This window comes from Ranitomeya imitator, chromosome 8, assembly GCF_032444005.1.
Source record: "Ranitomeya imitator isolate aRanImi1 chromosome 8, aRanImi1.pri, whole genome shotgun sequence".
Taxonomy (NCBI): domain Eukaryota; kingdom Metazoa; phylum Chordata; class Amphibia; order Anura; family Dendrobatidae; genus Ranitomeya; species Ranitomeya imitator.
In genome coordinates, this window is record NC_091289.1 from 73,132,529 (window position 1) to 73,160,269 (window position 27,741).

Genomic DNA, 27,741 nt, shown 5'->3' on the forward strand with positions numbered 1-27,741 from the left:
AGGCTGCAGTATATGGGCTCCTGCTCCGCTCACAGCACTAGCCGGTGCCTAGCCCAAGGCTGCAGTATATGGGCTCCTGCTCCGCTCACAGCACTAGCCGGTGCCTAGCCCAAGGCTGCAGTGTATGGGCTCCTGCTCCTCTCACAGCACTAGCCGGTGCCTAGCCCAAGGCTGCAGTGTATGGGCTCCTGCTCCGCTCACAGCACTAGCCGGTGCCTAGCCCAAGGCTGCAGTGTATGGGCTCCTGCTCCTCTCACAGCACTAGCCGGTGCCTAGCCCAAGGCTGCAGTATATGGGCTCCTGCTCCGCTCACAGCACTAGCCGGTGCCTAGCCCAAGGCTGCAGTATATGGGCTCCTGCTCCGCTCACAGCACTAGCCGGTGCCTAGCCCAAGGCTGTAGTGTATGGGCTCCTGCTCCCCTCACAGCACTAGCCGGTGCCTAGCCCAAGGCTGTAGTGTATGGGCTCCTGCTCCTCTCACAGCACTAGCCGGTGCCTAGCCCAAGGCTGCAGTGTATGGGCTCCTGCTCCCCTCACAGCACCAGCCGGTGCCTAGCCCAAGGCTGCAGTGTATGGGCTCCTGCTCCTCTCACAGCACTAGCCGGTGCCTAGCCCAAGGCTGCAGTGTATGGGCTCCTGCTCCTCTCACAGCACTAGCCGATGCCTAGCCCAAGGCTGCAGTGTATGGGCTCCTGCTCCTCTCACAGCACTAGCCGGTGCCTAGCCCAAGGCTGCAGTATATGGGCTCCTGCTCCGCTCACAGCACTAGCCGGTGCCTAGCCCAAGGCTGCAGTATATGGGCTCCTGCTCCGCTCACAGCACTAGCCGGTGCCTAGCCCAAGGCTGCAGTGTATGGGCTCCTGCTCCTCTCACAGCACTAGCCGGTGCCTAGCCCAAGGCTGCAGTGTATGGGCTCCTGCTCCGCTCACAGCACTAGCCGGTGCCTAGCCCAAGGCTGCAGTGTATGGGCTCCTGCTCCTCTCACAGCACTAGCCGGTGCCTAGCCCAAGGCTGCAGTGTATGGGCTCCTGCTCCTCTCACAGCACTAGCCGGTGCCTAGCCCAAGGCTGCAGTATATGGGCTCCTGCTCCCCTCACAGCACTAGCCGGTGCCTAGCCCAAGGCTGCAGTGTATGGACTCCTGCTCCCACTGACGTCACACGGCTCAGCCATGACAACAAGAAGCCATCGCGATATTCTTCCGGGGTAATGTACGTACGCCTGCTCTGCGGTGGAACCCGGAAGTGGCGCCGCGCTTGAGTCACGGCGTTCCCCGGAAGTGGCGCTGCGCACTGGCTTCTCCCGGCACGGGCACAGTGGGCAGAGTGAGGCTTGTGCTCGAGCCTCGTACACATGGGCATGCGCCTTCTGCTGCTGCCTTCTCTGGGGCGAGCTGTGCTGTATGACTGATTGCTGGCATTGTTTCATGGGGAGATCGGACAGTGGGACATCCGGCACAGGTATGTGGTGTCACATCTACTGCCAGAGCATGAGCTCCTGGAATCTGCCCTGGTGCCACCCCGGCCTCTGTAATGGCACCTGGAGCATCAGGGAAAGTTACTAAGCGGCGTGTGCTGGCTGTACCCCATACAGGGGAGGCCCAGTCACTGTCCTGAGCAGGGTCCGACCTCTGGGTGCGCAGTGCTCAGCAGAGCAGCCATTGTACGGATGGAGCAGCAATGCGAATATCTGACCAGTGCTCCATTCTTTTCCTATGTCGCTGCCGAGGGCTGCGCGCGTGTCATTCCCTTTCCTGTGGGGCTGCACGCGCGTCATTCCCTTTCCTGTGGGGCTGCGCGCGTCATTCCCTTTCCTGTGGGGCTGCGAGCGCGCGCGTCATTCCCTTTCCTGTGGGGCTGCGAGCGCGCGCGTCATTCCCTTTCCTGTGGGGCTGCGAGCGCGCGCGTCATTCCCTTTCCTGTGGGGCTGCGAGCGCGCGCGTCATTCCCTTTCCTGTGGGGCTGCGAGCGCGCGCGTCATTCCCTTTCCTGTGGGGCTGCGAGCGCGCGCGTCATTCCCTTTCCTGTGGGGATGCGCGCGCGTCATTCCCTTTCCTGTGGGGATGCGCGCGCGTCATTCCCTTTCCTGTGGGGATGCGCGCGCGTCATTCCCTTTCCTGTGGGGATGCGCGCGCGTCATTCCCTTTCCTGTGGGGATGCGCGCGCGTCATTCCCTTTCCTGTGGGGATGCGCGCGCGTCATTCCCTTTCCTGTGGGGATGCGCGCGCGCGTCATTCCCTTTCCTGTGGGGATGCGCGCGCGCGCGTCATTCCCTTTCCTGTGGGGATGCGCGCGCGCGCGTCATTCCCTTTCCTGTGGGGATGCGCGCGCGCGCGTCATTCCCTTTCCTGTGGGGATGCGCGCGCGCGCGTCATTCCCTTTCCTGTGGGGATGCGTGCGTGCGCGCGCGCGTCATTCCCTTTCCTGTGGGGATGCGCGCGCGCGTCATTCCCTTTCCTGTGGGGATGCGCGCGCGCGCGTCATTCCCTTTCCTGTGGGGATGCGCGCGCGCGCGTCATTCCCTTTCCTGTGGGGATGCGCGCGCGTCATTCCCTTTCCTGTGGGGATGCGCGCAAGTCATTCCCTTTCCTGTGGGGATGCGTGCGTGCGCGCGCGCGTCATTCCCTTTCCTGTGGGGATGCGCGCGCGCGTCATTCCCTTTCCTGTGGGGATGCGCGCGCGCGCGCGCGCGCCATTCCCTTTCCTGTGGGGATGCGCGCGCGCGCGCCATTCCCTTTCCTGTGGGGATGCGCGCGCCATTCCCTTTCCTGTGGGGATGCGCGCGCCATTCCCTTTCCTGTGGGGATGCGCGCGCCATTCCCTTTCCTGTGGGGATGCGCGCGCCATTCCCTTTCCTGTGGGGATGCGCGCGCGCGCGTCATTCCCTTTCCTGTGGGGATGCGCGCGCGCGCGTCATTCCCTTTCCTGTGGGGATGCGCGCGCGTCATTCCCTTTCCTGTGGGGATGCGCGCGCGCGCGTCATTCCCTTTCCTGTGGGGATGCGCGCGCGCGCGTCATTCCCTTTCCTGTGGGGATGCGCGCGCGCGTCATTCCCTTTCCTGTGGGGATGCGCGCGCGCGTCATTCCCTTTCCTGTGGGGATGCGCGCGCGCCATTCCCTTTCCTGTGGGGATGAGCGCGCGCGCGCCATTCCCTTTCCTGTGGGGATGCGCGCGCGCGTCATTCCCTTTCCTGTGGGGATGCGCGCGCGCGTCATTCCCTTTCCTGTGGGGATGCGCGCGCGCGTCATTCCCTTTCCTGTGGGGATGCGCGCGCGCGCGTCCTTCCCTTTCCTGTGGGGCTGCGCTCGGCATCCTCCGGTGTTTGCATTAGATTGTATAGTGATAGTGCTGCTCATGTTGAGCTGTCAGTCAGTGCTGGGAGCGAGGTTACAGCTGCTGCACACTATATAGTGAGTGGTGACTGAAGCCGGCTGCACTCCAGTGACTGAAAACCAGAGGGTGCTGGGATGAATAAAGTTCATTTCCTCCCTGCAGCGGGGCTCTTACTGCGGCGGCAACACCGCTTCAGAACAGGATTTTACATGACAGGTTCCCTGAAACCCCTTAATGACCAGGCCAAATTTTACAATTCTGACCTTTGTCACTTTGTGGTAATAACTCTGAAAGGCTTCAATGGATCCCACTGATTCTGAGACTGTTTTCTTGTGACATATTCTACTTCATGATAGTAGTAAAATTTGTTTGTTGAAAAGTTTGAAAAAAAATTGCAACATTCAATCTCTATACTCTTTAAACCAGTCAGTCACGCTCTACAAAATAATTAATAAATAACATTTGCGAAATAAGTGATAAATCACCTGCGCTGATGTGAGTTCCTGCAGTTGCACTTGGAGTTGTGCATGAGGGCAATACCTTGTGTATATAGGAGGCTTAAAATAAGTGTAATTGTGCACTTACTGGATGCTGAAATGAAGGTGGTTTGCGGGCGTGAATCCTCCTAGTGCTGGATGACCGGTTCCGTGCTGCAGGATCGTGAGATCGATGGATGAAGGTAGCGCCTTAGTTCCCGCAAAGCAGCTCTGCTGGGCGAGCGCCGGGAGTAGGCAGGAACCGCCAACTTCTAGCGTGCCCCGGCCGGAAGCAACGCTGAAGCAGTGGCGAGTAGTGTGACATCACATGGCTAATGGGTGGGCGCGTATGAGGATTAACCAATCCAACGCGTTTCGAAGGATGCGATCCGTCTTCGTCAGGGCTCTCAACATATGGTATATGGCTATGGATAAATGGATATTAAGCAGACTATTGGTTACCAACACACTGCAATGTCAGTGTATATGGAAAAGGTCAGATCTATTTAACAAGCAATGGTCCAAAAATTATCCCAATGGGGTGCGCTATTACGGGACGTGGCAGACCCAGATAATAAGGTAGTTATTGTGTACCTCCCTTTTTCTTGCACTTTGCACTTTTTGCATGGTCTGTTTTTTGAGCTGCTCCTTTTGCACACTATTTGTAGTTTGCACATTGCACTATTGCAGTTCAGATTGCCACTTATGTGGATATGTTGTGGTAATATATGCATTGCGTATTCTGATAACACTCTAGTATATGAGGTATTTTTCCTCACGCTCTCTTGCACACTATTTTCAGTTTGCACATTGCTCTATTGCACTTCATACTCATATGAGGTATTCCTCCTCACATTATTTGTTGAAGTATAGCACTAGTATATAATATACATTTTTTTCCTTCTTTTTTCATGCACACATAGAAATAGGGAAGCACTACTCCTATATATATATATATATATATATATATATATATATACAGTGGGGCAAAAAAGTATTTAGTCAGTCAGCAATAGTGCAAGTTCCACCACTTAAAAAGATGAGAGGCGTCTGTAATTTACATCATAGGTAGACCTCAACTATGGGAGACAAACTGAGAAAAAAAAATCCAGAAAATCACATTGTCTGTTTTTTTTTAACATTTTATTTGCATATTATGGTGGAAAATAAGTATTTGGTCAGAAACAAAATTTCATCAATACTTTGTAATATATCCTTTGTTGGCAATGACAGAGGTCAAACGTTTTCTGTAAGTCTTCACAAGGTTGCCACACACTGTTGTTGGTATGTTGGCCCATTCCTCCATGCAGATCTCCTCTAGAGCAGTGATGTTTTTGGCTTTTCGCTTGGCAACATGGACTTTCAACTCCCTCCAAAGGTTTTCTATAGGGTTGAGATCTGGAGACTGGCTAGGCCACTCCAGGACCTTGAAATGCTTCTTACAAAGCCACTCCTTCGTTGCCCTAGCGGTGTGCTTTCGATCATTGTCATGTTGAAAGACCCAGCCACGTTTCATCTTCAATGCCCTTGCTGATGGAAGGAGGTTTGGACTCAAAATCTCACGATACATGGCCCCATTCATTCTTTCATGTACCCGGATCAGTCGTCCCGGCCCCTTTGCAGAGAAACAGCCCCAAAGCATGATGTTTCCACCACCATGCTTTACAGCAGGTATGGTGTTTGATGGATGCAACTCAGTATTCTTTTTCCTCCAAACACGACAAGTTGTGTTTCTACCAAACAGTTCCAGTTTGGTTTCATCAGACCATAGGACATTCTCCCAAAACTCCTCTGGATCATCCAAATGCTCTCTAGCAAACTTCAGACGGGCCCAGACATGTACTGGCTTAAGCATTGGGACATGTCTGGCACTGCAGGATCTGAGTCCATGGTGGCGTAGTGTGTTACTTATGGTAGGCCTTGTTACATTGGTCCCAGCTCTCTGCAGTTCATTCACTAGGTCCCCCCGCGTGGTTCTGGGATTTTTGCTCACCGTTCTTGTGATAATTCTGACCCCACGGGGTGGGATTTTGCATGGAGCCCCAGATCGAGGGAGATTATCAGTGGTCTTGTATGTCTTCCATTTTCTAATTATTGCTCCCACTGTTGATTTCTTCACTCCAAGCTGGTTGGCTATTGCAGATTCAGTCTTCCCAGCCTGGTGCAGGGCTACAATTTTGTTTCTGGTGTCCTTTGACAGCTCTTTGGTCTTCACCATAGTGGAGTTTGGAGTCAGACTGTTTGAGGGTGTGCACAGGTGTATTTTTATACTGATAACAAGTTTAAACAGGTGCCATTACTACAGGTAATGAGTGGAGGAAAGAGGAGACTCTTAAAGAAGAAGTTACAGGTCTGTGAGAGCCAGAAATCTTGATTGTTTGTTTCTGACCAAATACTTATTTTCCACCATAATATGCAAATAAATTGTTAAAAAAACAGACAATGTGATTTTCTGGATTTTTTTTTCTCAGTTTGTCTCCCATAGTTGAGGTCTACCTATGATGTAAATTACAGACGCCTCTCATCTTTTTAAGTGGTGGAACTTGCACTATTGCTGACTGACTAAATACTTTTTTGCCCCACTGTATATATATATATATATATATATATATATATATATATATATATATATATATATATATATATATAATTATATACATAATTATATACATAAACTGGGTCAGCCATTACCATCAATTTATTTTAAATATAACCATATGTAATAATTTTTTTAGTCCTGTTGTTAGCACAATTGTTTTTTATTTACTTGGCCAATCATATATAATAAAGGCATTTTTATATCTACTTTCTGCTTGGTGGTTCTTCTGGGTATCCATATATTGGCTGTGTTTGCTTTCTCCTAAAATTATCCCAAAAGATTTGTACTGGAATGGTATGGCATTTGGCCTCTTGGTGTGGTATAACCTTTTGGCTTGGCTTTGGTTCGTTTTTCTCTAGTCACCTTCCACAACGGTATATGGAGGTTGTCTCTTTGCCCTAATGGGGAACAGGAAATACAGAGAGGTTAAAAGGACCTCCCACTTGCCAGTGTCTTTCCTTTTCCCCATGAGACAGGGAGAGGTGTTCCATGTGCTGTAGTGGCCGGCGACTGCAGTACCTTGTACAGGCTTTGCCTGTTAAGCCAGGCAGCTGGCGGTCGCTTCGTGCCTCCTCCGGTGCTGCTCCCGTCGTCCTGCATGCAGGTACCTCGGGACCCCTTCCCGGCCTTCCCGTGCCCCCAAGAGGGCAAAGCAGGCCTGGGATCCCCAGCCAGGTTCCTCTCGGAGCTTCCCGGCTTCTCCCCCTCCATTCTGTCGGCTCGGCGTTCCGGAAGTGACGTCAGCGGTCGCGCGCGTCACTTCTGGTTTTTCGTATCTCCCTGAAGCCGGTACTTCGGGTTTCGCCGGCGGGCGTGTCGGACCTCATGGCGCCCCTCGCCTGGAGGGGGAGGGGGAATGTACGACTGCTGGAGGCAGGTGCTGGGACGGCGTCCATAAAACCCTGCTGAATCACCACTGAGGTAGGGCTATTTCCTCAGTATGGATGGTTCTTCATGCCCTGCGTCTGCAGAGCCCAGCGCTACCCCTGCTACAGTGAGTGTTTGCAGGGATGGGATCCGGGAGGTAGTATCCTTAAGGGGTTTAGTTGTCCTCACTCCTCTCTCCCTTTCTGTTTCAGGGAGAAAAGTCTGCCCCTAAAGCCGCCTATAAAAAGAAGTGCCCAGTCTGTACTGTTAAATTCCCTCCTAACTGGGATAAAAAACTGCACTTGACAGAATAATAAAAGCCGAGCAACCATCTCTGCTAGATGAAATACGCTCTCTTGTTAAACAGGAGGTACAATCTTCCTTGGCAGCTTTTACTCCTCCACCTCCGCCACTGCCACCACATTCCCTGGCTAAAAAGAGGAAAATTCAGGTTGTTGAATCTGATACTGATTCGGACCTCTCTCATACCTCATCCGTCGGCTGGGAAGATCCAGTATCACCTAAGGCTGAGGTCAGAAAATACCTCTTTTCCTCAGATTATATTGAGGATCTAGTGTCTACTGTTCGTAACACTATGGGACTAGAAGAGAAACCTGAACCACAGTCCATACAGGATCAAATGTTTGGTGGGCTCAGATCGGAGAAGAGGGTGGGGTTCCCAGTACACGCTAACATCGTTAGTATGATTGATCAGGAATGGGAACTGCCTGAGAAACGCCTCAATACCCCTTCAGAAATGAAACATAGATTTCCTCTAGAGGGTGAATTTATTAAACTGGACATTCCAAAGGTTGATGTGCAGGTGGCTAGAGTTGCCAAGAGAACAGCAGTCCCTTTTGAGGATTCTTCACAATTGAAGGATCCTATGGATAGGAAGATTGAAAGTCTCCTGAAGAAGTCATGGGAAACTTCTTCTACATCTGTCCTTAAGGCTAACATCGCCTCTACTTGTGTAGCTAGGGCCCTCTCCTGCTGGCTAGAAAAATTGGAAACTCACATATCTCAAGGTACCTCAAGAGGCGAGATATTAGATTCACTCCCTGTTCTATATAGGGCTACTGGTTTCCTGGCGGATGCTTCTCTGGAATCTGTTAGAGTTGCCGCCAGATCCCTTGTGCTTTCCAACTCTGCCAGAAGAGCCCTCTGGCTTAAAATATGGAGTGGTGATATCACCTCTAAAGCCAAGTTGTGTGCCATACCCTTTAAGGGAGAATATGTTTTCGGTCCGGCCTTAGATGACATTCTTGACAAAGCTACTGACAAGAAAAAGGCGCTCCTGGTGCAAAAACAACCTAGAAAACGTTTTTTTCGTGCCCCACAGTCTCAGCTCTCTCAAGCGAGAGGTAAAGGCAAAAAAGGCAGATGGAGCTACGCAAAGGGTAGAGGGAAAAATATTTTTGTCCCACAACAACAGCAGCAGCAGCAGCAGTCCCAACAAGACAAACAATGACTCCGACCCGGTGGGGGGAAGACTCTCCAAATATGTGGGTCAGTGGGAAAATATCACCAGTTCCCACTGGGTTCTCAGTGTTATCAAGGAGGGCCTATTGAAAGAGTTAATTTCCTCCCCCCTCAGGGTTTAAAAATTACTACCCTTCCAACATCAAAAGATCACAATTAGTTGACATTAGGTCTCAGAGATCTTATGAAATCAAAAGTGATCTCCCCGGTTCCACAATCGAAATGGGGGCTAGGACATTATTCCCATTTATTCCTGGTACCCAAACCATCAGGGGACGTCCGTATCATTATAAACTTGAAGGGTCTAAATCAACATGTGAAATATCGCAAGTTCAAGATGGAGTCTGTAAAATCTGCCATTCCTCTAATAGGGTATCACTCCTTTATGGCAACCATCGACCTAAAGGATGCATATTTTCACATTCCTATTCACCCGAGATACAGAAAATATCTCAGGTTTGCGATACAGGGGAGTAATCAGGTGGAGCACTATCAGTTTGCAGTCCTTCCCTTCGGCATTTCCTCAGCACCGAGAGTGTTCTCCAAGATAATGGCAGAGGTGGTGTCATTTATCCGGAAACAAGGTGTCTGTATAGTGCCCTATCTGGACGACCTCCTGATAGTGGCTCCCACCGAGGTAACCCTGATATCCCATGTGTCAACCACTTTAGAGATATTGAGGTCTCTGGGTTGGATTCCAAATATAAAAAAATCCCAGCTTCAACCCTCAAAAACCAGGAAATTTCTGGGAGTGACTCTGGACTCGGCAAAACAAATGTCCTTTCTTCCAGACGATCACAGACTACCCTTAAGGTACCTTCACACTAAACGATATCGCTAGCGATCCGTGACGTTGCAGCGTCCTCGCTAGCGATATCGTTCAGTTTGACACGCAGCAGCGATCAGAATCCTGCTGTGATGTCGTTGGTCGGGGCTAGAGGGCCAGAACTTTATTTGGTCGCTGGCTCTCCCGCTGACATCGCTGAATCGGCGTGTGTGACACCGATTCAGCGATGTCTTCGCTGGTAACCAGGGTAAACATCGGGTTACTAAGCGCAGGGCCGCGCTTAGTAACCCGATGTTTACCCTGGTTACCATCCTAAAAGTAAAAAAAACAAACGCTTCATACTTACCTTCCGCTGTCTGTCCTCCGGCGCTGTGCTTTCCTGCACTCACTGTGAGCACAGCGGCCGGAAAGCAGAGCGGTGACGTCACCGCTCTGCTTTCCGGCCGCTGTGCTCACAGCCAGTACAGAGAAGCAGAGCGCCGAGGGCAGACAGCGGAAGGTAAGTATGAAGCGTTTGTTTTTTTTTACTTTTAGGATGGTAACCAGGGTAAACATCGGGTTACTAAGCGCGGCCCTGCGCTTAGTAACCCGATGTTTACCCTGGTTACCGGCATCGTTGGTCGCTGGAGAGCTGTCTGTGTGACAGCTCTCCAGTGACCAAACAACGACGCTGCAGCGATCCGGATCGTTGTCTGGATCACTGCAGCGTCGTTTAGTGTGAAGGTACCTTTAGTAGCAAAGATCAGAAAATTCAAAGAGATGAGATCTCCTACTCTTCGAGAGGGAATGTCACTCTCAGGCTCCATGACAGCCTGCATACAGTCGATGGCTTGGGCTCAAGCTCACTCAAGAATTCTTCAAGCCCACATTCTAGACAATTGGGATGGTCGTCCTGGCACTCTATCCAAAAGGATCCACACACCGGGGCGAGTGAAAGCATCCTTAACATGGTGGATGAATTCCAGAAACCTCCTAAAGGGTGTGAGTTGGATTCAGTTCCCACTAACCACGATCAAGTCAGATGCCAGCAAGAGGGGCTGGGGAGCCATAATAAACCATGTTCCTTATCAAGGTCTTTGGAACCAGTCGATCTGCGAGAAATCGTCAAATTTCAAAGAGCTCAAAGCTGTGGAAGAGGCCCTGTTAGCAGCAAGTCGTCAGATTTCTGGACAACATGTTCAGATATATTCAGACAACATGACCATGGTGGCTCACATCAAGCACCAGGGCAGTACAAAATTCCTCAGCTTAAAGAAAATCTCCGCTCAAATTTTTTGTTGGGCCAAAAAACACTTACAGCACACTTACCTGACAGCAATTCACCTGAAAGGTACTGCAAATATTCAGGCAGATTACCTGTGTCGCCAGGACATTCATCCTGGCGAATGGAGCCTGGATCATCAAACATTCAACATGCTGGTACGCAAGTGGGGTCTCCTAGACGTTAACCTCTTTGCCTCTCACCAGAACGCAAAGGTCGAAACCTTCTCCTTGAACCCAAGAGGCAATCCCAGAGGAATAGATGCCTTAGTCCAAGATTGGCGTTTTCATCTAGCCTATGCATTTTCCACCAATCCCAATTCTTGCAAAGGTTCTACGGAAAGTACGGATAGAAGGGACCCCGACTATTTTGATTGCTCCATTATGGCCCAAAAGAAGTTGGTTCAACTTGATCATCCAACTACAAGTGGACGGGCCGGTAATGTTACCAGTAAAGGACAATCTCCTCTCTCAGGGACCCATTCTTCACTCAGACCCTGAGAGATGGAACTTAGCAGCGTGGTTACTGAAGCCCAGGTATTGAAAGCAAAAGGGTTATCAAACCCTGTCATAGCTACCCTGCAAAAATCTAGGAAACCAGTAACAAACACCATCTACAATAAAATTTGGAAAAAGTTTTCATCGTTTTGTCTACCTGACCTTGCAGACCCTCTCAAGCCAAATATACCTAAGATATTAGATTTTTTGCAAAAGGCTTGGAGATAGGACTTAGACCTAGTACTCTGAAAGTCCAGGTCTCTGCTCTCAGCTCTCTTTGATCAAGATCTAGCAGGTCATCGCTGGATCAAAAGGTTTATGACATCAGCAACTAGAATGAATCCTAGAAAACAGATCATAGTTCCTCCATGGGATCTCAATGTGGTGCTCCAAGGTCTTACAGGTCCACCTTTTGAACCGTTGTCTTCCTGTTCTCCACAAAATCTTGCTTATAAAACTGTGTTTTTGGTAGCCATAACTTCGGCCAGAAGAGTGGGTGAATTACAGGCCTTATCGATAAGAGAGCCTTATCTTCTAGTTAGAGAAGATTCAATAGTGCTTCGTCTTAATCCTTCTTTTCTTCCAAAAGTTGTCTCTGAATTTCATCGTTCACAAGAGATTGTTCTAACAACCTTTTGCCATAAACCTGAAAATTCGGAAGAAAGAAAATTCAGCACTCTAGATGTCCAGCGTATTCTATTTCAATACTTAGATCAGACCCGTGCTCTTAGAATTGATCATAACCTCTTTGTCCATCTCTCAGGACAAAATAAGGGGAAACAAGTATCTAAAAGTACCATTGCTACATGGATCAAAAAAGCTATAACACAAGCTTATCTTGCTCAAAATAAACTACCTCCAGTAGGGATCAAGGCCCACTCAACCAGATCTAAATCAGTTTCCTGGGCAGAACGGGCAGGCGCATCTCCGGAGCAGATCTGCAGGGCAGCAACGTGGTCTTCACTCCATACCTTCTCTAAACATTATAGATTGGATGTATTGTCCAATAAGGACTTAGTCTTCGGCCATAAAGTTCTCCAGGCCGTTGTCCCTCCCTAGTGCCAAATTAGTTGGAATTCCTCCATATGCCGTCGTGGAAGGTGACTAGAGAAAATAAAATTAATCTTACCGGTAATTCGGTTTCTAGGAACCTTCCACGACGGCGCTAATTTCCCACCCAATACATATTCCTGGATTAGTTCTAGGATTCAGGAGGTAAACTGGTGCTATGGTCTCAGTTGTAAGTCACTGGCAAGTGGGAGGCCCTTTTAACCTCCCTGTATTTCCTGTTCCCCATTAGGGCAAAGAGACAACCTCCATATGCCGTCGTGGAAGGTTCCTAGAAACCGAATTACCGGTAAGATTAATTATTTTTTTTTTTTTGCCTCGTGGCTTAGTTTAGGCTTTGCTAGATGTAGCCTTTTGCCTTTTTTATTTGATTTAGCCTTGGGCCAGGTGGCCTGGCTTTGTTAGCCTGCTAGCTACCTAATGGATTTTCTGGGGATGGCTCATGGATTTGTGGCCCTCTATTTCTAGATGTGGATCTGTATTATGCCTCATGATATGATCGGCCTGCTGCCTCACAATATGGTTGTGTCCTGTTGCTGCTGCCTTAGGACTTCACTATGTTTTGGTCTGCTGCTTGTGCAGCCAAACTCGGTGAAGGTCAAATTCTGTCTGTTAACATTCTGTTGTGGCTCTATCAGACATTAGGGGGTCAGGCAGTTCAAGTCATGCATGCCTGGGGAGCCCAACAAAATTCCAGTCTATTCCTCCTACTTAGATGCAGGAAAGCTATATATCTTGGTACTGTGTTAGCCAGTAGATAGATGGGCATTTTTCACTATATCAGATTAAACCATTACAAGCCCAGTCAGTCCTATTATTCTAATGTCGTAAGATGGTCTTGTTATCATTAAGTTGGTAAACCATCAATGTCCCAGTCAATCCTAGTTGGAGTTTTAGAACCCCAATTCCAAAAAAGTTGGGACACTGTACCGTGAAGAAAACAAGAATACTAAGATTTGGAAACTTATAGAAATATTGTATTCAAATCAGAACACATATCAAAAGGTGAAAAATATAATTTTTTTCTATTTCAGAAATTTAGAAGTAAATGGCAGCAACACATCTAAAATAAAAAAAAAAGTTGACAGAGCCATGTCTATAATTTTGTAGCATCCCCTATTCTTTTTAGTCTGTAAATGTCTTCTTGGGAGTGAGGAGACTAATTTCTGGAGTTTTGGGAGAGGAATGTTGTCCCATTCTTTTCTGAAGTAGGATTCATCATCAGGTGATGGGCAGCAACAGCATTATTAACCCCTTCATGACCCAGCCTATTTTGGCCTCAATGACCTGGCCGTTTTTTGCAATTCTGACCAGTGTCCCTTTATGAGGTAATAACTCAGGAACGCTTCAACGGATCCTAGCGGTTCTGAGATTGTTTTTTTCCATAACATATTGGGCTTCATGTTAGTGGTAAATTTAGGTCAATAAATTTTGCGTTTATTTGTGATAAAAAAGGAAATTTGGCGAAAATTTTGAAAATTTCGCAATTTTCACATTTTGAATTTTTATTCTGTTAAACCAGAGAGTTATGTGACACAAAATAGTTAATAAATAACATTTCCCACATGTCTACTTTACATCAGCACAATTTTGGAAACAACATTTTTTTGCTAGGAAGTTATAAGGGTTAAAATTTGACCAGCGATTTCTCATTTTTACAACAAAATTTACAAAACAATTTTTTTTAGGGACCACCTCACATTTGAAGGCAGTTTGAGGGGTCTATATGGCTGAAAATACCCAAAAGTGACACCATTCTACAAACTGCACCCCTCAAGGTGCACAAAACCACATTCAAGAAGTTTATTAACCCTTCAGGTGCTTCACAGCAGCAGAAGCAACATGGAAGGAAAAAATGAACATTTAAATTTTTAGTCACAAAAATGATCTTTTAGCAACAATTTTTTTATTTTCCCAATGGTAAAAGGAGAAACTGAACACGAAAGTTGTTGTCCAATTTGTCCTGAGTACGCTGATACCTAATATGTGGGGGTAAACCACTGTTTGGGCGCACGGCAGGGCTTGGAAGGGAAGGAGCGCCATTTGACTTTTTGAATGAAAAATTGGCTCCACTCTTTAGCGGACACCATGTCACGTTTGGAGAGCCCCCGTGTGCCTAAAAATTGGAGCTCCCCCACAAGTGACCCCATTTTGGAAACTAGACGCCCCAAGGAACTTATCTAGATGCATAGTGAGCACTTTAAACCCCCAGGTGCTTCACAAATTGATCTGTAAAAACGAAAAAGTACTTTTTCCAGGTCACCCCCTGACAGCACCATGGAGGACGTCCTTCTTATCCATAGTGGGACAAGAAACCACGAGAGTTTAAAAGGACCCTCCCCATTCCACCCTTCAGTGTTTTTCCTGCCCCACGGTGGATAGGAACGACGAGAAATCCGTCTGTCCTGTGCAGAGTGTGGATCGGGGGGGGCTTGGCCTCTTCCTTCCCACTATATGAACTCTGTATAGCTGACACCCAAGTAATAGGGTCCCTCAGCGGCACCAGTGCAGCACTGCTTCTCGTAGGAAAGGGTCACTTTCCCCTGGGGGGGGGGGGCTCTCGACCCCGGATGAAACCCCTGATGTACCTGCATGTCGCTCCTGCAAGGGCGCACCCTTCGCAGGCGATTCCGGTGTCAGGATGAATGCAGGCATCTCAGGACGCTGACCGGGAACGCCGGGGATCTGTGTCTGTGCAGCTCGGCGGCGAGTAACTTCCGGTTCATCGCTGCCGCGCGTCACTTCCGGGTCGCGGCCGGCAGCAGAGGGCGGTCATCCTCTTCGTTTCTACGCTGTAGGAGTTCCGGGACAAATGGCAAGAGGATAAAGGTATGTGGGGGCTAGGTAGTGCGCATTAGGCAGCGGCAGCAGCAGCGTTAGTATGGAGGATCCAAACCCTGTAGCCGCAGTGAGCGCGGAGGTCCCGGGAAAGCAGGATACCCAGGCACATGTGAGTCCCCACTTAGGGGTAGGCTCCCTACAGCCCCTATTAAAGATACCATCAGCGATCTTTTTATTTATTCTACGGGCATCCCTCATCAGGGGATAAGAAGCCTGGCAGGACTAAGAGGTGCCCTATCTGTGCCACAAAGCTTAACGTCTCGTGGCAGAAGCCTCTGCGAGTCCTGCACTGCTCGGATTGTAGGAGAGGAACAGGCCTCCCTAATGACAAGCATGAGAGCCATGGTTAGAGAAGAAGTGCAGGCTTCAATATCTAACTTATCTGTTCCCCAGTCTGTCCAGTCTGACTTCCACGATCCTTCCAGGTCCAGGAAGAGGCAGAGGGAGTCGGATCTGTCATTTGAAGACAGCTCCTTCGAATCTGATATGGAAGAGGAGGAATTGTGCAGAGACCCTCCTCAAAAAGGGAAAAAGTACTTGTTCTCTTCCAATGATATCGATGAGCTTTTGGGTGCGGTGAGACAGACTATGCAGGTTGAGGAGCCTTCAACCATTCAGTCGGTCCAGGATGAGATGTTCCGGTGGCTGCGTTCGCAAACATCAAAGGTCTTCCCTGTTAATGCCCACATTCGGTGAGTCCCCGAGCTGCCAGTCTCCGGCATTGCTCGCAGTTAGCAGCCGTTAACCTCTTCATCACCTCTTCCCGCAGCTCAATGATTTTAGAAGAGTGGGAAGAGGCAGAGAAAAGGATATCCATTCCGAGAGACTTTAGACTACGTCTTCCCTTTGATCATGAGGAGGTCAAAGATTTGGAAGATATACCTAAAATCGACATCCCACTAGCGAAGGTGTCTTAAGAGAACTGCCATACCATTTGAAGACTCCTTAAACTTGAAGGAGCCTATGGACAGGAAGGCAGATGGTCTCCTAAAGAGAGCTTGGGAGAGCTCTGCTGCAGTGATCCGCACAAATATAGCGGCAACGTCTGTGGCGAGAGCAATGCATTTATGGGTTGACGACTTAAAGGATCAATTGTCAGCCAAAGCCTCTAGAGAGTCTATTATAAAAACTATCCCTTTACTCAAACTAGCAACGGGATTTCTTGCAGATGCTACTGCAGAATCAGTTAGGTTCACAGCTAGAGGCCAATCATTATCAAATGCAGCCCGAAGGGCTATATGGCTAAAGAGCTGGTCGGGAGATGTCCATTCCAAAAATAAATTATGTTCCATTCCCTTTTCAGGGGGCAAAGTCTTTGGCCCCATATTAGATGATATTCTGGAGAAGGCTTCTGATGAAAAGAAGGGGTTTCCAGAAGAAAAACGGAAAAAATTCCAGCCCTTTCATAGATCCTATTACAGTCAGAGATCAGACTATAGGGGTAAGGGTAAACAAGGGAGATGGAGCTACCAGAAAGGGGGAGAAAATAGGAACCGAAATAGAGATCCAGGTCCCTCAAACCCTAGGTCAGAGTTCCAGAGAAAATGATGCCACCAGGATAGGGGGACAGTTGCTGAACTACCTGGGGGAATGGGGAAAAATTACCACAAGTCCTTGGGTCCTCCAGGTTATATCTCAGGGGTACAGGATAGAATTCGACTCCCTTCCCCCAGAAAAATATTTTGTTTCCAACGCCCGTCTCTCTTCAGTCTCACCAATGTGGTCAGACATACAGGATCTCCTCCGGATGGAGGCAATATCTCCCGCACCCCTCACCAAATAGGAATAGGTCATTACTCTGGTCTCTTTTCTATAAAGAAACCTTCAGGAGAATCCCGAACCATAATAAATCTCAAGCCCCTAAACAAATGGCTGCAGTACAAAAGGTTGAAGATGGAGTCCATACGCTCCACAATTCCCCCCTATTAGGGAAAAATGTGGTAATGTGTACTTTGGACTTAAAAAGTGCATATTATCATGTGCCAATATTTCCACATCATCAAAGATACCTGAGGTTTGCAATAGAAAAGGAAGGGTCAGTCTTCCATTATCAATTTCGTTGCCTTCCATTTGGACTGGCGTCGGCTCCAAGAGTTTTTACAAAACTCATCATAGAGATCGTGTCTTATCTAAGGAAGAGAGATATCACTATAATACCCTATCTGGATGATTTCCTGTTAGTGGCAGACTTTGTGGGGCAACTCAAAATCGATTCTCAGTTGGTGATCTCCACACTGCAGAAATTAGGATGGGTGTTGAACTGGCAAAAATCACACCTGACTCCAAAATCAAAGAGACAGTTTCTAGGTGTAATACTAGATTCGAAAATCAGAAAATCGTTTCTTCTGGACAAAAGGCGGTCCGACCTGATAAAGAAAGTTTGTCAGTTTGCAAGTTGAGTAACAATCAGGGATGCAATGAAGATCCTAGGTTTAATGACAGCCTGCATCCCATGCGTTAGCTGGAGCCAATTCCATTCCCGTCAGTTACAAAGAGCGGTCCTTACAACATGGGACAGAAGACAGTCTTTGTTGGACAAGGAGTTTTGCCTATCCCACCGGGTCAGGCAATCCCTACGATGGTGGACTGTGTCAGAGAACCTCCAGGTGGGTGTCCCATGGATCCAGACTCCAGCAGTCACGGTAACGACGGACGCAAGTCAACAAGGTTGGGGCGGCCAGGTACTCGGAAGATACTACCAGGGACAATGGAATTTGAAAGACAGCAGCAATTCCTCAAACCACAGAGAGCTGCATGCGGTTTGGAAAGTTTTGTGTTCAGCCCGGATCCTATTAAAGAACAAACATCTAAAGATCCTATCGGACAACACGACGACGGTAGCTTTTCTTCGCCATCAGGGAAGTCCAAGGCATCCGAAGCTACAACATCTGGCAGATCAGATTTTCGCATGGGCGGAGAGATCTGTACTTTCAATTTTGGCGGTTCACTTAGAGGGCTCAAGAAACCAGATTGCGGATTTTCTGAGCAGAGAGAAGCTGTCACCCACAGAGAGGGAACTAAACAGCAAGATTTTTGACACCTTGTGTCGACGCTGGGGAACCCCGACGGTGGACCTATTTGCAACCAGAAGGAACGCAAAAATAGGAACATTTTACTCACTAAACCCTCAAGAGGATCCGGCAGGGGTAGATGCCCTCTCTGTCATGGAGCAAGGGTCTGCTATATGCTTTCCCCCCTCTGGCATTAGTACCAAGGGTCCTCAGGAAAATATGCGAGGACAGAGCTCGAGGGATTTTGGTGGTCCCTTTCTGGCCCGGGAGGAGCTGGTTCCCTCTCCTAAGGAAGCTGGCAATGGACAATCCTTACCATCTTCCAGAAATGAAGGACTTACTTTCACAAGGTCCGATTCTTCATCAGAACCCAGAGAATCTGCAGTTAGCAGCGTGGATCCCGAACGGCAGATCTTAAGCGCAAGAGGCCTATCGGAAGGAGTAATTTCCATCCTACAAGCACGTAGGAAGCCGGTGACTTCAACAATATATCTTAAAATTTGGAAAAAATTCTGCAGTTTTTGTGGAGACACAGCGATCGATGTTGATCACCCTAACATACCTAGAATTCTTGATTTCTTACAGCAGGGATTCAAGAAAGGGCTTAAACCAAGTACTTTGAGGGTCCAGATAGCAGCCCTCAGCGTGTTCTATGATTCTTCCCTTGCTGCCCACCCTTGGATCGCTCGGTTATCTAGAGCAGTTATGAGGTTGAAACCCCTAATCAGGAAGACTGTCCCACCTTGGGACCTTAACTTAATCCTTAATGAATTATGTAAGGAGCCCTTTGATATACAGAAAGATATAAACATTGCTAATCTTTCCCTTAAAACAGTTTTTTTAGTAGCCATTACATCGGCCAAAAAATTGGGGGAACTTCAGGCCTTGTATAAAGCAACGGTGTATCACCAGTCCAAAAGTATATATCAAAGCAGGGTGTGACTAATATATAAAATTTAACTTTTAATAAACAATACTAAAAATGGTATAAAAAACCACATAAGAACAGACATAAAGGACTCACAAAACACATTCCCATGTATGGGGGGAATTCTCAAATCACCAAGTCCCTGAGACCTTCCACATCGACGCCTCAGTGTCGGTCTATACAGGGAACAAAAATAGGAAAAGACCACTCCTACCAGGGGAGCATATAGCATATACAGAAAATATATCCGCACTGTCTATAATGTGTTCCCATCAATTTCCTGGGAATATACAAAGAACGCATATATCCTGTCTCTGTCGTTCTTCTAGAGACCTGCACAGTGTAAAAAAAAAAAAATGGAACGATCTCCCATCTATCTCACCAGGCGAGATAGTAATCTCTTTGTCCTTTACGGGGGTCCTAATAGAGGGAAGAAAGCATCAAAATCCACTATTGCCAGATGGATTCGATCCACTATTAGCCTAGCTTATCAGGCACAGGGAAAGAATCCCCCAGATAGCCTTAAAGCTCACTCATCTAGGGCTATGGCCGCGTCTTGGGCAGAAAAAGGGGGGCCTCGGTAGATCAGATTTGCAAAGCGGCATCTTGGTCTAGTATTGGCACCTTTTCTAAACACTACAAATTAGACGTAGTCTCTTCTCAGCTAGCATTTGGCAGGAAGGTGCTTCAAGCGTTAGTCCCACCCTAGAACCAGGAAGTCTCCTTTGGTACTTCTCCATGGTGCTGTCAGGTGGTGACCTGGAAAACAGTAATTAGTCTTACCGATAATTGTATTTCCAGGAATCCATCCTGACAGCACGGATAGTTCCCTCCCTAGTATAAATATGTGGTATACTTATGCGAAGTAACATTTGTATTAAATTTGTTATGTTCAAAATAAATTTTCTGTTTGCATCCATCCAGATGTGTTACTTTGAAAAATCACTGAAGGGTGGAAGGGGGAGGGTCCTTTTAAACTCTCGTGGTTTCCTGTCCCACTATGGATAAGAAGGACGTCCTCCATGGTGCTGTCAGGATGGATTCCTGGAAATACAATTATCGGTAAGACTAATTACCGTTTTTTTCACAAAAAAATTATTTTCGCCTCAATTTTTTCATTTTCACATGGGCAACAGGATAAAATGTATCCTAAAATTTGTTGGGCAATTTCTCCTGAGTACACCGATACCTCACATGTGGGGGTAAACCAGTGTTTGGGCACATGGTAAGGCTCGGAAGGGAAGGAGCGCCATTTGACTTTTTGAATGAAAAATTATCTCCATCGTTAGCGGACACCATGTCGCGTTTGGAGAGCCCCTGTGTGCCTAAACATTGGAGCTCCCCCACAAGTGACCCCATTTTGGAAACTGGACCGCCCAAGGAACTTATCTAGATGCCTAGTGAGCACTTTAACCCCTTAAGCCCCGAGGGTGGTTTTCACGTTAATGACCGGCCAATTTTTACAATTCTGACCACTGTCCCTTTATGAGGTTATAACTCTGGAACACTTCAACAGATCCCAGTGATTCTGACATTGTTTTCTCGGGACATATTGTACTTCATGATAGTGGTAAAAATTATTTTATAGTACCTGCGTTTGTTTGTGAAAAAAACGGAAATTTGGCGAAAATTATGAAAATTTCGCAATTTTCCAACTTTGAATTTTTATGCAATTAAATCACAGAGATATGTCACACAAAATACTTAATAAGTAACATTTCCCACATGTCTACTTTACATCAGCACAATTTTGGAACCAAAATTTTTTTTTGTTAGGGAGTTATAAGGGTTAAAAGTTTACCAGCAATTTCTCATTTTTACAACACCATTTTTTTTTCAGGGACCACATCTCATTTGAAGTCATTTTGAGGGGTCTATATGATAGAAAATACCCAAGTGTGACACCATTCTAAAAACTGCACCCCTCAAGGTGCTCAAAACCATATTCAAGAAGTTTATTAACCCTTCTGGTGCTTCACAGAAATTTTTGGAATGTTTAAATAAAAATAAAAATGAACATTTAACTTTTTGTCACAAAAAATTTACTTCAGCTCCAATTTGTTTTATTTTACCAAGGGTAACAGGAGAAAATGGACCCCAAAAGTTGTTGTACAATTTGTCCTGAGTACACCGATACCCCATATGTGGGGGTAAACCACTGTTTGGGCGCATGACAGAGCTCGGAAGCGAAGGAGCGCCATTTGACTTTTCAATGCAAAATTGACTGGAATCGAGATGGGACACCATGTTGCGTTTGGAGAGCCACTGATGTGCCTAAACATTGAAACCCCCCACAAGTGACACCATTTTGGAAAGTAGACCCCCTAAGGAACTTATCTAGAGGTGTGGTGAGCACTTTGACCCACCAAGCGTTTCACAGAAGTTTATAATGCAGAACCGTAAAAATAAAACAAAAATTTTTTCCCACAAAAATTATTTTTTAGCCCCCAGTTTTGTATTTTCCCGAGGGTAAGAAGAGAAATTCGACCCCAAAAGTTGTTGTCCAATTTGTCCTGAATGTGCTGATACCCATATGTGGGGGGGGAACCACTGTTTGGCCGCATGGGAGGGCTCGGAAGGGAAGGAGCGCCATTTGGAATGCAGACTTAGATGGAATGGTCTGCAGGTGTCACATTGTGTTTGCAGAGCCCCTAATGTACCTAAACAGTAGAAACCCCCTACAAGTGACCCCATATTGGAAACTAGACCCACCAGGGAACTCATCTAAATGTGTTGTGAGAACTTTGAACCCCCAAGTGTTTCACTACAGTTTATAACGCAGAGCCTTGAAAATAAAAAATCTATTTTTTCCCACAAAAAATATTTTTTAGCCCCCAGTTTTGTATTTTCCCAAGGGTAACAGGAGAAATTGGATCCCAAAAGTTGTTGTCCTATTTGTCCTGAGTACGCTGATACCCCATATGTTGGGGTAAACCCCTGTTTGGGCACATGGGAGAGCTCGGAAGGGAAGGAGCACTGTTTTACTTTTTCAACGCAGAATTGGCTGGAATTGAGATCGGACGCCATGTCGCGTTTGGAGAGCCCCTGATGTGCCTAAACAGTGGAAACCCCTCAATTATAACTGAAACCCTAATCCAAACACACCCCTAACCCTAATCCCAACAGTAGCCCTAACCACACCTCTAACCCTGACACACCCCTAACCCTAATCCCAACCCTATTCCCAACTGTAAATGTAATCTAAACCCTAACCGTAACTTTAGCCCCAACCCTAACCCTAACTTTAACCCTAGCCCTAACCCTAACCCTAAGCCTAATGGGAAAATGGAAATAAATACATTTTTTTAATTTTTCCCTAACTAAGGGGGTGATGAAGGGGGGTTTGATTTACTTTTATAGCCGTTTTTTAGCAGATTTTTATGATTGGCAGCCGTCACACACTGAAAGACACTTTTCATTGCAAAAAATATTTTTTGCGTTACCACATTTTGAGAGCTATAATTTTTCCATATTTTGGTCCACAGAGTCATGTGAGGTCTTGTTTTTTGCGGGACGAGTTGACGTTTTTATTGGTAACATTTTAGGGCACGTGACATTTTTAGATCGCTTTTTATTACGATTTTTGTGAGGCAGAATGACCAAAAACCAGCTATTCATGAGTTTCTTTTGGGGGAGGCGTTTATATTGTTCCGCGTTTGGTAAAATTGATAAAGCAGTTTTATTCTTCGGGTCAGTACGATTACAGCGATACCTCATTTAAATCATTTTTTTATGTTTTGGCGCTTTTATACGATAAAAACTATTTTATAGAAAAAATAATTATTTTTGCATCGCTTTATTCTCAGGACTATAACTTTTTTATTTTTTCGCTGATGATGCTGTATGGCGGCTCATTTTTCTCTGTCGCCCATGACGGCACCACGGAGAGGGGATCCGCCCACCAAGGACAGGAAACCTACAGATAAAAAAGCGGTACCACTCTCCCGCATCAGTTGGTTTCCTGTCCTTGATGGGAGACCTACGGACTTACCAGATCGACGTGGGAATTCCAGGGCCAACCAGTCCGACTCAGGCAGCTGGGGTCCATCTGCCTTGGCTGGGGTGGTGACCCGAAGCGCCACCGCTGGGGTCTAGTAGGCCTCTAGGGTGTGCGGGGGAGGTGACAAGGAGTTCGCGGTCACCTCCCCAGGTAAGATGCAGCAGCGGCAACATCCAGGGGGGTCCCTCTGTGGTTGCGGGAGGTGCGGCGCGGCCCTCCCCAGGAAGCGTCAGTCTGCACACTGTACCGCCATCCGGCGTGCAGAGCCGCGCGTTAGGGGACTGCATAGGACCGGGGGCTCCGGTCAGCAGCGCCATATCTGCACTCCCGGCGCCATCTTGAAAGTAAGGCGCATGCCCGGGAATGCGCTGGTCTCGCGATGCGGCAGGATCTTCCGCGCAGGCGCTGGCGGTGTATTGCCGCTCGCGCGCCCAGAATTGTTCTGCACAGGCGCCGCAGAAGCTCGTCTGCGCTGGCGCCGGCGTTCGGCGCTCCTCGCCGCCACTAGGAGCTACTGCGCAGGCGCCGGGAGAGGAAAAAAAAAAAAAAGAGCGGCGGGAAATCTTTAAATGGGAGTAGTTACAATCTCCCAGTGGCTCTGCAGTATTATCAGCAGGAGCCTCAGGAGCTACTAGTCGCCGCAGCACCAGCGCATCGCGCATTATTAGGGCAGCGACCGCAGGCCAGCAGCAGTATGAGCGACCCGGCATCACCTTTGCCAGAATCACCTCCACCTATAGCATCGCCGCAGCAGCAAAAACGGCGACAACAGAAAGGATACCAGGACACCAGCAGCAAAGAACGCCAAAGGTCCCAACACAGTAAGGAGTCCAGTACGGCGTCGGGGAAAAAGCCAGAGGCAGAGAAACCCTAACCGGTATTTATGGGTCCTGGAGGTGGTAAGTGATCTTCGTGAAAGTCAGAGACCGTAAGTTTATTATTTGTCTCTTTTAGGGGAGGAAAAGCTTAGGTAAAACCAAGCATATAATCTGTGCCATCTGTAGAGAAGATCTTCCACCCGCCTGGAAGAAGAGATTATGTAATACTTGCATTCAGCAAACAGTATCCGAAAGTCTTCCCGGGTTTGCAGCTGATCTAAAAAATCTGATTAAGGAGCAAGTGGAAGACACCTTTAGATCACTAAAAAGTGAAAAAAAACGGAGGAAGACCAGATACAGGTCCCCGTCTCCGGCATCAAAAACTTACAGCGATAGTGCGAGTTCAGTATCCTCTAACTCCTCCTCCTCATCTTCATCATCCTCTTCTTCCAGGGGTGGGGGCGGCAAGCACAACTGTTTCCCACTAGAAGACACCGATGGTCTCATAAAAGCAGTGAGAAATACTATGGGGTTAGTAGACTCCCACCCTAAATAATCTGTGCAGGACATCATGTTTGGGGGTCTAGAACAAAAAAAGAGAACGGCTTTTCCGCTTAATGACGCAATTGCGGCTTTAATTAAAAAAGAATGGAAAAAACCCATGAAAAAGACTCTAACTCCAAAAAGGAAATACCCCTTCGAGGATGAATCCTGCTCCTTTTGGGAGAAAGCCCCCAAGTTAGATGTAGCCATAGCTAAGGCTTCAAAGAAATTCGCTCTCCCGTTCGAAGATATGGGGGTCCTAAAAGACCCTATGGACAAGAAGGCGGACGCCTTCCTCAAAGGCTCCTGGGAGGCAGCGGGAGGAGGTCTAAAACCAGCAGTAGCAGCTGCATGTACATCCCGCTCCCTAATGATTTGGTTTAATCAACTAGAGGGTCAATTAAAAGGGAAAACTTCCCGGGACTCAATACTGAACACCTTACCAGTAATGAGGGGGGCTGCGGCTTTTCTGGCTGACGCCTCGGCCGACTCCATCAGATTAGCCGCCAGGTCAGCAGTGTTTGCTAAGCCAGGCGCGCCCTCTGGCTTAAGAACTGGCCAGGCGACTTGCAAACAAAAACGAAATTGTGTACCATCCCCTGCGAAGGAGAATTTTTGTTCGGATCTACCTTAGACGACATCCTGGAAAAAGCGGGACAGCAATAAGTCCTTTCCCTCTCTGGGCCTCCCCTCTTATCGGAAGCCCTTTCGGAACAAGAGGTTTTTCCGTAAGAACCCGGGGAGAGGCCAGGGAAAATGGGAAGATACGAGGAACAAAAATAAGGGATTCATCTTCAACAAAAACCCCAACGATAGCAAGAAACCTTCACAATGAAGGTTCGCCCCAGGTGGGAGGAAGACTATCTCTCTTTCTCCCAGCCTGGGAAAGGATTACCTCCAGTCATTGGATACTGAACATCATAGAATCAGGACTGAGGTTAACGTTCAAAAGATGCCCTCGTCCCTCTTTTACGATGACATCTACAAGGTCTTCAGCAGAAGAGCAATTGGTACTAGAAAACGAAGTCATCGGGTTAGTAAAGAAGGGAGTACTCCTGGAGGTTCCCCCACAAGAAAGAGGGCAAGGCTACTATTCCCCTCTATTCCTGAGAAAAAAAACAGACGGTTCCTTCAGGACCATTATAAACCTGAAAAACCTAAACGATTACCTAGAGGTTCAAGCATTCAAGATGGAAACAATAAAGTCATCTATCAAAATGCTGTTTCCTCAATGCTTCATGGTGGTCCTAGACCTGAAGGACGCGTATTATCCCAATACACAAGGATCACCAGAGATTCCTCAGGATGGCGGTTCACATCAGGGGAGTCCTAAGTCACTTCCAGTTCTCAGCTCTACCGTTTGGTCTAGCCATAGCCCCGAGGGTTTTCACAAAACTGATTGCGGAGGTAATGGCTCACCTCAGGGAAGAAAATACCTTGATTGTACCATATCTGGACGATTTTCTGGTGATAGGCTCTTCCCCGCAACATTGCGAGAATCAGCTGGCAATAGTGATAAATTCCTTAAAGGAATTGGGTTGGCTAATAAACATAGAAAAATCCAGATTAATGCCTTCTCAGGTCCAGGAGTACCTAGGTCTCACCCTAGATTCCAAAAAAATGGAATGTCGGCTCCCGGGGAACAAAATACAGAAACTAAAAAGTTTAGTATCGAGAATTCAATCTCTCCCCTCCATAACACTCCGCCAGGCCATGTCCCTCTTAGGCTCCATGACTTCTTGCATCCCCGCGGTCCAGTGGGCCCAGCTACATTCAAGAGATCTCCAATGGCAGATATTGTCAGAGCAAATCCATCTATGGGGGCATTTAGACGGGCGGTTAACACTATCTCCTCACACCAATCACTCTCTAACATGGTGGACATCGCAGGAAAATCTTTCCTAGGGAGTCCCATGGGTAATTCAGATCTCAAAGGTCCTGACTACGGACGCAAGTCCCTCAGGGTGGGGGGCTCATCTGGGCGATCTAGTAGCCATGGGCATTTGGTCTCCGACACTAGCAAACAAATCTTCCAATATGAAGGAACTTCTTGCGGTCAAATTTGCCCTTCAGGAATTCTTGGGGGTCCTTCACTCTCACCACGTAAGGGTGATGTCGGACAACCGGGTGGTGGTATCATACCTAAATCACCAAGGGAGCACCCGTTCCAAAAATCTAATGGAAGTGACCAAGTCAATCCTACAAATAGCCGAGAGCAACCTTCTATCCCTAACAAGCCTGCACATAAAGGGAGTAGACAATTACAAAGCAGACTTCCTCAGTCATTCCAGCCTAAAACAGGGAGAATGGGAACTAAATCAGGCGATATTTACCCAGATCACAGAAAAATGGGGCATACCCAAAATAGATCTCTTTGCGAGCCACCTAAACAAATAAGTAGTCTCCTTTTGCTCCCTATCTCCCCTGGGGAACCCGGTAGTAGTGGACGCATTTCTGATGTCTTGGGGGCACCAACTGGTCTATGCCTTCCCTCCTCTTATTCTGATTCCGGCAGTGCTGAGGAAGATTCGGGAGGACGGGGCGCTTGTCATCTTAATAGCCCCGTTCTGGCCGAAGAGACCTTGGTTCTCTTGGATGAGGAAAATGTCAATATCCGACCCATGGGTATTACCAGACCTCCAAGATCTACTGTCACAGGGCCCAGTCCATCATCCGCAAGTCAAGAATTTGCACTTGACAGCTTGGCTCTTGAAAGGAAACTATTAGAAAGCAGAGGGTTCTCTCTGGGGTTAATCTCAACTTTGTTACAAAGTAGGAAGCCGGTTACAACGAAACAGTATGGAAAGATATGGAAAAAGTTTCTTTCATCATCAGGTGCGAAAATAGGGAAAAAAATTCCCCTTAATTCCATATTAGAGTTCCTACAAAATGGGTTGGAGATGTGTTTAGCCACTAGTACCCTAAAAGTTCACGTGGCAGCATTGGGAGCCCTATTTAATTTTGATTTAGCTTCAAACAGGTGGGTCACTAGATTCATCAGAGCAGCTGGGAGATCGAGGCCTCTTCCAGTAAAAGTTGTTCCTCAATGGGACTTAAACTTGGTCCTTAAAGCCCTAACTAGTCCACCCTTTGAACCATTACACGAAACTTCAATAAAAAACCTGTCTCTCAAAACCGCCCTGTTAGTCGCCCTCACATCGGCCCGTAGGGTTAGCGACTTACAGGCTTTTTCAGCTAACCCCCCTTACACACAATTTTTAGAGGATAGGG

The 27,741-nt window shown here is 47.5% G+C and overlaps 1 protein-coding gene across 3 annotated transcripts in view; it reads left to right on the forward strand.

Moving 5' to 3' along the window:
- Window positions 1–1,202: 1,202 nt before the first annotated feature.
- MRTFA (myocardin related transcription factor A) overlaps window positions 1,203–27,741 on the forward strand; it is a 179,495-nt gene continuing 152,956 nt past the window's right edge. For all 3 annotated transcript variants that reach the window (XM_069737074.1, XM_069737075.1, XM_069737077.1), the window contains exon 1: window positions 1,203–1,459. The gene's annotated coding sequence lies outside the window, so the exon portion shown is untranslated. The remainder of the gene's footprint in view (window positions 1,460–27,741) is intronic.